Below are 8,069 nucleotides of genomic sequence, written 5' to 3' on the forward strand. Positions count from 1 at the left end.
TCTTTAGGGGGAAAAAACTGTAGAAATCCTAGATGGTAACAGGCATCTGTTATTGTGGAAATGGGCCTTTTGATTGGTTGCTCCAAAATACTTCTCAAAGGAAAACAGTTATTTTATCAACCTTTACTAAGGGTTGGAGGGAAGTGTTACATCAGGAAAAGAAAAAAAGAGCTAGATGTTACTCTCTCAGCCTGCATTCTCCTTCAGTGAGTTCCTCATTCTTACACAGGGATAGCTGCTGTCAGTTTCCTTGGGGGTAGATGTTAAAAACAAAACTAAGCTAAAAAGCCTCCCCCGCTTGCTCTCTCTCCTCTCCCCTTGCCCTTTCCCTTTGGGGACTGAAACTCTCTCCTTCTGGTTCCCACAGCATGCAGTGGGGCAGCCAAGCCGCCCCCGGCATCCTCCAGTGAGCAGAGCAGCAGGCCTGGCTCTGTCATGCCCCATCTCTCTCAGCCTCTAAGAGGCCTGCGGAGAAACAGCCCAGCTGGCAGGAGCACGCGGGCTGCTGGCTGCCCCTCAGCAGAGAGGCTTCTCACAAATTGGCCAGAGGCTGCCTTCTGAGCAGAGAGGGAAGAGGGCCAACACCTTCAGCTCATATTTGACTCTCCCTGCCCCGGCAAGGTCAAGAAAGCAAGAAGTGCTTTTCCCTTAGCAGCTCTAATTTTTAGTGAAGCCATGTGCCTTGGATTTGCAGGTCAAGAAACTGTGAGTTTAACACTCTAATCTACTCCATGTGCCTCTCTAATCCTGTAACCAACACATACCCAGCACTGAGCACCTCCAGGCACAGTGCTAAGTGTGGAGATGAACATGGAAAATCTGGCCTTGTACCTAGAAGACCTCATGGACCAGAGTGGAAGAAAATTTTCTTGCAGACAGTGTGGTAATGAGAGTGCAGCAAAAAAAAAAAAAAAAAAAAAGAGAGTGCAGCAGAAAGAGGGTGGGGTGGGGAGCACTGAGGAAAGCCTGTGAATGACATGGGTAAAGGATGACAAGGGGTTAGACTGGCCTTGTGTGTGGAGTTCCCGGCCTGCACACTCCCTGCAGAGAAAGCTCTCTTCTTCCTTTCCAGCCTGCTGTGGTGAACATGCATTCCTTGACAGGGTCCTGTAGTTCAGCAATGTTGCTGTGACTCTCTCCATGCCTGGCTCCATTCCTGGCCAGCACTTCAACCTGTTCTCTGTGTTTCTGTCATTCCCAGGTGGGGCATCTCCAGGGCAGAGTCCCTAGAAACTCTAGCCTACTCTAATATCCTCCAGCTAGCAACCTCAGCTGTATATAAGAAGAGCCAGTGTTTCCCAAAGTCCTGGCAAAACCCCCAAGCTCTACTTAGACCTGGGGAGCTAACTGTCATTTCTAAAATAACCCTAAGACAAAGGAATATGCTCGTTGGCTGTGTCTGGATCATTCTCACCTCAGTATAGGCATTGGAATAGTTTCCTGCTGCTATTGACAAAATTTTAAGGACTAGATTGTTGGCAAACAAAAAGGAAAGCTGTACACTATTTGTGTAAAGCTCTGGTCTTCTGTTTCTCTGTCCATTACACTAGGTAAACACTCTCCAAAGGAGTCTGAACAGCAAAACAGAACAGGAATGAAAGCAGATGGAAAGAAGGAAGAGCAGGGTGGTCAACTTACTGATAAAGAACACTGCATGGAACTTAGCCAGCAGCACATACTTTTTAATGGGTCACCCAGTAGGCACTTATTCACCATCTTCAATATTTGAGATGCCTCCGACTTGTTCAAAATCTTCTTTTTAATTGAATCCAGGGGTTAAGATTCACTTATTTGGAGCACTTCATATATGCTGTGCATAGTTCTGGATGTTTGGAGGAGGGAAGCTGCAGACTCCCATGGAGTTTACATTCTAAGGAAAGATACAACTAGAGACGTGAATACTGACATAGACATAGATACAGATACACAGATATTACACTAGATGTGGGAGACGGGGAAGGAAGAGGGACCAAAGAAAAGTACTAACTTTAGCCTTAATTTACCTTTTTGGAAAAAAAAACTAAACATACATAGTGAAACAGCTGGAGATAATGATGTCCCAGTACTGCACAGAAGCATATTAAAGTACACTAGATGTGCATACCCAGAAGAAAAATCATTTATTAGAAGAGGGGAAATTGAGGTGAGAATATTAAAAAAGGTTTCATGTATTGTTCTCCAGCTATGAAGCTGAAAGTCATCCAAGTATTACAAGGGGAAAGGAAGGAACTCTAGCCAGTTTTCCCAAAATTATATGACATAAGAGTCAACTTAAGTATTTTTGTTTGTTTGTTTTACAGTGCTGGGTATCAAACCCAGGTCCTCATGCACATCAGGCAAATCATTCTACCACTGAGCCATATCTCCAGCCCATTTTAAGTGTTTCTAGCATTAGATTTCCTGTTAGCAGGATAGACTAGGTCATCTTTATTTTAACCAGCAGGCTGACTACTTCTTACCACCCAGGAAAGTGTGGGACCCTTGTCTAGAGCTCAGCAATGCAGGATGTCCCCAGCCCTTACTGGTCCTTAGTGCTGCTTCTTTCAGACTATTGTGGGAGACCTTCTTTTTTTTTTTTTTTTTTTTTTGGTTTACAGAATGTGAGAATTGAATGGCATAAGAGATGACTACTGGATTTAGTGGAAAGTACAGAGAATAAAGTCCCCCATGCAAATAGATCATGTGAACGTTGATAGCGTTTCTCTGGCAAACAGAGAAAGGGCTGCAGAGATTGCAGACCAAAACATCCAGAGTGTGTGCTTCTAATTCAATTAAGCGCCTCTGTTTTCCATCCAGCCTGCTTCCCAAGTGCTCCACTAGCATATGCTACTGCACTAACAATGCCTTGTGGATGCACAAACCTCCCCAAGGTGGGAGGGGACAGCTGCTTAACAGTCACTGTGCACAGCAGGGCAGAAGGTGAAGAACAAGCCCTGGGTATGGTTTGGGAGGCACTAGGTAGACCACTGGGAAGATTCCTGACAAGACAGAAACCAGAATGGAAATTCTACTAAGGCCATTAGTGTACTGCACATCCATAATCTGTCAGGAAATGTCTTGGGTGTCTGCAACTATGAATAGCTAAGATCTTGGGGCTTCCTAACTAAGCTTGTGGGAATTAAGAGCATCATTGCTTGCTTCTGTAGGTGAGTTCTTGCTTTAAACTCTTTCTCCTCATCTCTGCATAGTTCATGAGATTCAAGGCAGCCAGAAAACACTGCTAGTGATAAAACCATACAATGGAAATAGAATTTAATAACTGGTTTAATAATTGGTTCCCAGAAATATTTCTGGTTCCACCTAGGCATGCTTCAGTATTGCACTTCTCTCTTCCCTTGAAGGGGTGTGTTTCCATGATTTTCTTTGGTCAATGGAAGTATGTTCCACTTTAGACAGATGTTTTAAAAGCTGGTACATGACGGGTCACTTTCTCTTTCCAACCAACACACTGAGAGACAAATGGAGGGTGCTCTTTCAGACTGATCCTGGAGCAAGGCTACTGGAGAACAGTGCCCCTAGCTGACTCATAACAGAAATGCAAGGTGAATGAGAAATTAACCTTATGTTTTAAACCATTGAGATTTTGGGGTTGCTTGTTACTGTAGCACAACCCAGTCTATGATGACTAACGCATTCAACAAAATCAATGCTTTTTCCCCATCCAGATACAGCAATCATATTAGCATGTATCATTAGGCTGCTTTTTCAGGCAGATAGGGGAAAAAACTGTTATTATGATGGGCAAAAAGCAAAGCAAACCTTTATTTGCTTTCACCATGAAATTGTCGCCTTTCTTTAAACAAACACATTTCTAACAATGATAATATGATGCTTTCATTAGTTTCTCCAACATAATTCTTATTCCTTTTTGCTGGTTTCTTGCATCAGTCTACCAATATTCCCTGCCTAAATTGTTACAATGGCTTCCTAGTTGAACTTTCTGCCTCTGGTGTTTTCTTTTTACACACAGTTACCAGGGTGTTTTATTATTAATTCTTATCTCAAACTTGAACAGAAAACTTTCCCACTTCAAACCCAATCATAGCTCCCCATTGCCTATAACATTAAATACATAGAATACACGAAAGTGTTAAGGTACATTTTAATTTTTTTCTTATAAATTATTTAATTTACCTTCTTAGCAAACACGTGTGCATGCCTCTTCACACACACCACAGAAATGCAGGAAGAAAAAACCTGAATTTCCTATTAGCACATTATTTGAGTCTTTACTCAAATGACTCATGACTGTCTATCAAGTTCGCAAGAAACACTTCAGGGCCAGAATCACCCGCAAGCCAGGGCCAGTCTCTAAGGAACCCCACTGTGTTCTGTTCCTCCATTCAATTTAGAGCAATTTAAAATTCCATCAATTTTAATGTTATGCATGTCCTTACAATAAACCACTACACCTTGAGCTTTAGAAAGCCTGTCTTGCACCTGATGGAGCCTCACTAGCACATCTATTTACTCTTACTTACTGTTTAAGATACTGAAAGCCAGGGCATTTTATAAAACTCAAAATCTTGTTATGGATGCAGACTGATTAATCCAACTCTATTAAGCAAATAGATTTTGTGTTATGCTCTAGTATGTGTATATAAATTTCCAAGTGGTCTGTACTTTAAAAATTCCCTTATTTTTTTCCAAAATAAAGTTATTATGTTTTTTCTTTTTTTATTTGTTCTAATTAGTTATACATGACAGTAGAATGCACTTTGATGCATCATACATAGATAGAGTGTAATTTCTCATTCTTCTGGTTGTACACGATTTGGAATCCCACTGGTCATACATATGCACACATGGTAAGAATATCTGATTCATTCTACTAACCTTCCTATCCTCATACCCCCTCCCCTCCCTTCACTCCCTTCTACCTAATCTAAAGAATGTAACACATATTATGAAAAGTTTGGAAATTGTATAACAGTGGGAAAAAGGAAAATAATAAATAATCCAATCTCAATATCAAAAAGAAAGCCTTTGTTACCATCCTGGATGTGGGGTATTTCCTCCTAGTCTTTTTGTGTCTTTGCTTGCACAGGAATCCCATTCCATAATGTTCCTCACTTCCCAGACCATAGACAAACTGCTCACAGAAGCTGTATCCTGAAAAGCTAGCAACCTAACTGGGATGAAATGTGTGTAGCATACACTCCCATCCTTGATTCCCTTTGATCAGCCAGGGTTCAGGCAGGGAATCAAAGCCTCCTTAAGTATTATGGGGAAAGGGGATTTATTATAGGAATTAGTCATTATAAAATTGTGGGGGCCCTGTTGGGGGAGTGAAGGTCTGAAATGGAAGTGGAAGGAAAAAGAGGAAGGGTTACTAATATATCGGATGCACACTGACAAGCTCCAGAAGCCAGGGCTTGAATAGATATTCAAGGAGCCCAGCACATCCCAGCAGCATAGTGAAACAGGAAAAGTGGGAGGTCTGTAAATGTGCAGGGAAAGCTGTCTCTCTGCCTGGCTACTACTGCCTCTGCAGGTGCACAGCCTACAACAGGAGGTGAGCCTGGAGCAGGCCTGGAGACTTGTCAGTGGAAGTTCGAGATGCTGAGTCCATGTTTAACTTCTGTTTTTGCTGACATGATCGCTCTGATTATTAGGCCAGTGGGCAAGGGCAGGGTGGCTCAGAAAAGAGGTCGACCAATATCTACCATTACTGAGGTCATCATGACCACCTGACCATCAAGTTCCTCTTCTTTGAGGTTTCTCTTTTGTGGGATACAAACATCTTTTTGTATTTTGCCTATTGTGAAAGGTCTATCTGCAAGCTTCTCTCCAGACTTTCCTGTCACCAACTTATAAGTGACATTCCTCTGAATCCCTGGCCATCCAATGAATCATCACTCACTGTCCATGAATCAATACAGTTCTACATCTTCATATCTGTCCTTCCAGGCAATGTGAATAACCAGGTGCACGGCTTGAAAGTTCTGCCTGTTGTCAGCCTCTCCCTCACCACTGTCCTTCAGGCAACCCTGACTGAAGCTAGAGTGTAACAGGCATCTACTTTTTTAGATGCTACCAGCTCATCATGCAAAACCATCACCACTTTATTGTTCTCGTTGTCCAGGAGAAGCTGTTTCCCATTCCCATGCCATCAAATAACAGAAAAGACTCTTGGGAATCCATCTGTAGAGTGAAACCCAGCAGTCACACTTTGCTGGGATAGACAAGGAAGAAGTAACAGGGAAAGAGCTTTGCTTAAAATAGTCTCACCCAATCCCAAAGTCCTTCCTCTTAAGGAGCTATGACAGTTCTGATGGGTCCCCAGAAGAGAAGCTGGAGTGGGAGGGATGGTATCTATTAATCTTTCCTTTAGGTTGGCAGGAAAAGACTAAAAGAAAACACAGCTCAGAAGCCAAGGTTAGAAGGACTGTTAAAGGTCATTGAATGTTCAATAAAATGAAAAGAACATTAGCCCAAGGAGAAGTAGCCCACATTTGCCTCAGGTCTCTCATTTACCAGGTAACAGAGGTACTTGTGCCCAACCTATCTTAATCTTTTGTCCAAAAATGCCAATGAGGGAGGCCAACTCCTTGAATATCCTTTTTGGGGAGATACAGTAACAGAGTCAGAGAAGCTGGACTCAGAGTATGTGTGGCAATCACATACAATTTCTTTCCTCTCTTTCAACCTCCACTGAGTCCAGTCAAAAGGACTGGGGAACATCTTGGTTTGAAGGAAATGCAATAAAGAGTACATCTTTCTAATGATGTGATTCAGTCTCTGCCAAAACCTCAGGTTTAGGTCAGATGTCAACTCCTCTTGGAAGCCTCCCCGTGTGCCCAAGTCAGAATGTGTTGTTCCTCTTTCTGAGTCTCCCTAAAGTCTGTAGCTAAACTTTCTTTCAAGCTATTTTGGACTGCAGTTAATACCTTCAATGTCTGCATTCTCCTTCCACTAGGTCCTTTGTTCTCATCTGGGATATCAAAACCCAGGATGTAGCAATGAGCAGTGAAGTATGTTGTAATTTGTAACTAATAGTAGGTAAAATAACAACATACAGATGATTCAGGGTGACATCTATGATGTGTTTCCAACTCTTTAATGCCACTTTCATTCAGTAGTATTCAATAGCGATTTCTTAAGCATAGGAGACACAGGCTTAGAAAGAGCAGAAATTGTTATATAACTCCGACTTTGCTCTTGAGATTGTGTTGCACATATTAATGCCATCCATTAAGTGTCAAGGTAACAAATATTGAGAACTTCTGTGTTAGAATGAGAGCTCCTTGAGAGGAAGTTCTCTGATTCACCAGTCTGTTAACGGTGTTGTCTAAAACAGTAACATGCACTTAGTAATGGAATACATTGAAACTGAAGAAAAATTAAAAAAAAAAAAAAACAAAGTTAACAAAACATGTCCACATATGGGAAGGTCAAATAAAGGAAATGTGATCTCTTGGTAGGACAAAAATCAGTTGTTTACATAGCACTTTATAACAAGTAGTCACAAAATCTTGTAATAATAAATAGAAGATAGGTTTAGCTGGGGTCAGCTAGGCAGCTCTCCCGTCTTGGCTGGGCTCATTCATGTCTGGGATGGGGGAACAACTGGCAATCAGCTGCTCTGTTGGACTTGGTTGGGACAACTAGGGAAGCTTTGAGTTGTTCTGTGTTTCTCATCTCCTAGTGAGCTCTTCTGGGCACATTCTCATGGTCAGAGCAAGGGTATAAGGCAGGGCAGGTGATAACATATATGGACTTTGCTCAAAATCAGCCTGCCATCTCTTCTGCACTTTCTATTAGGCAAGCAAGTCATCCGGCCAGCTAACATTCAAGAGATGGCGAAGATTTTCAACAAGGAACTGCATACTGCTGTGGGAAAGGGTTGCTGTCGGAACTAGGAGGAGCAGGAGCCACCACTTTAACTCATCATAGAGTATAAGAAGCTTTGACCACACAGGAGAACTGGAGCACAGGACCGAGGATTCTTTGTTTAGCACAGCTATGTTGACTTTAAAAATTCTTCCAGCACAATATCTAGGGTCAGAATGTTTCTCCATTGGGATGTCCACAGGGATACAAGCACTCTGCACAGATTAGATCACATA

The sequence above is a fragment of the Marmota monax genome, unplaced genomic scaffold, assembly GCF_021218885.2.
Source record: "Marmota monax isolate L192 unplaced genomic scaffold, Marmota_monax_Labrador192_F-V1.1 WCK01_AAM20220418_F8-fsc00585, whole genome shotgun sequence".
Taxonomy (NCBI): domain Eukaryota; kingdom Metazoa; phylum Chordata; class Mammalia; order Rodentia; family Sciuridae; genus Marmota; species Marmota monax.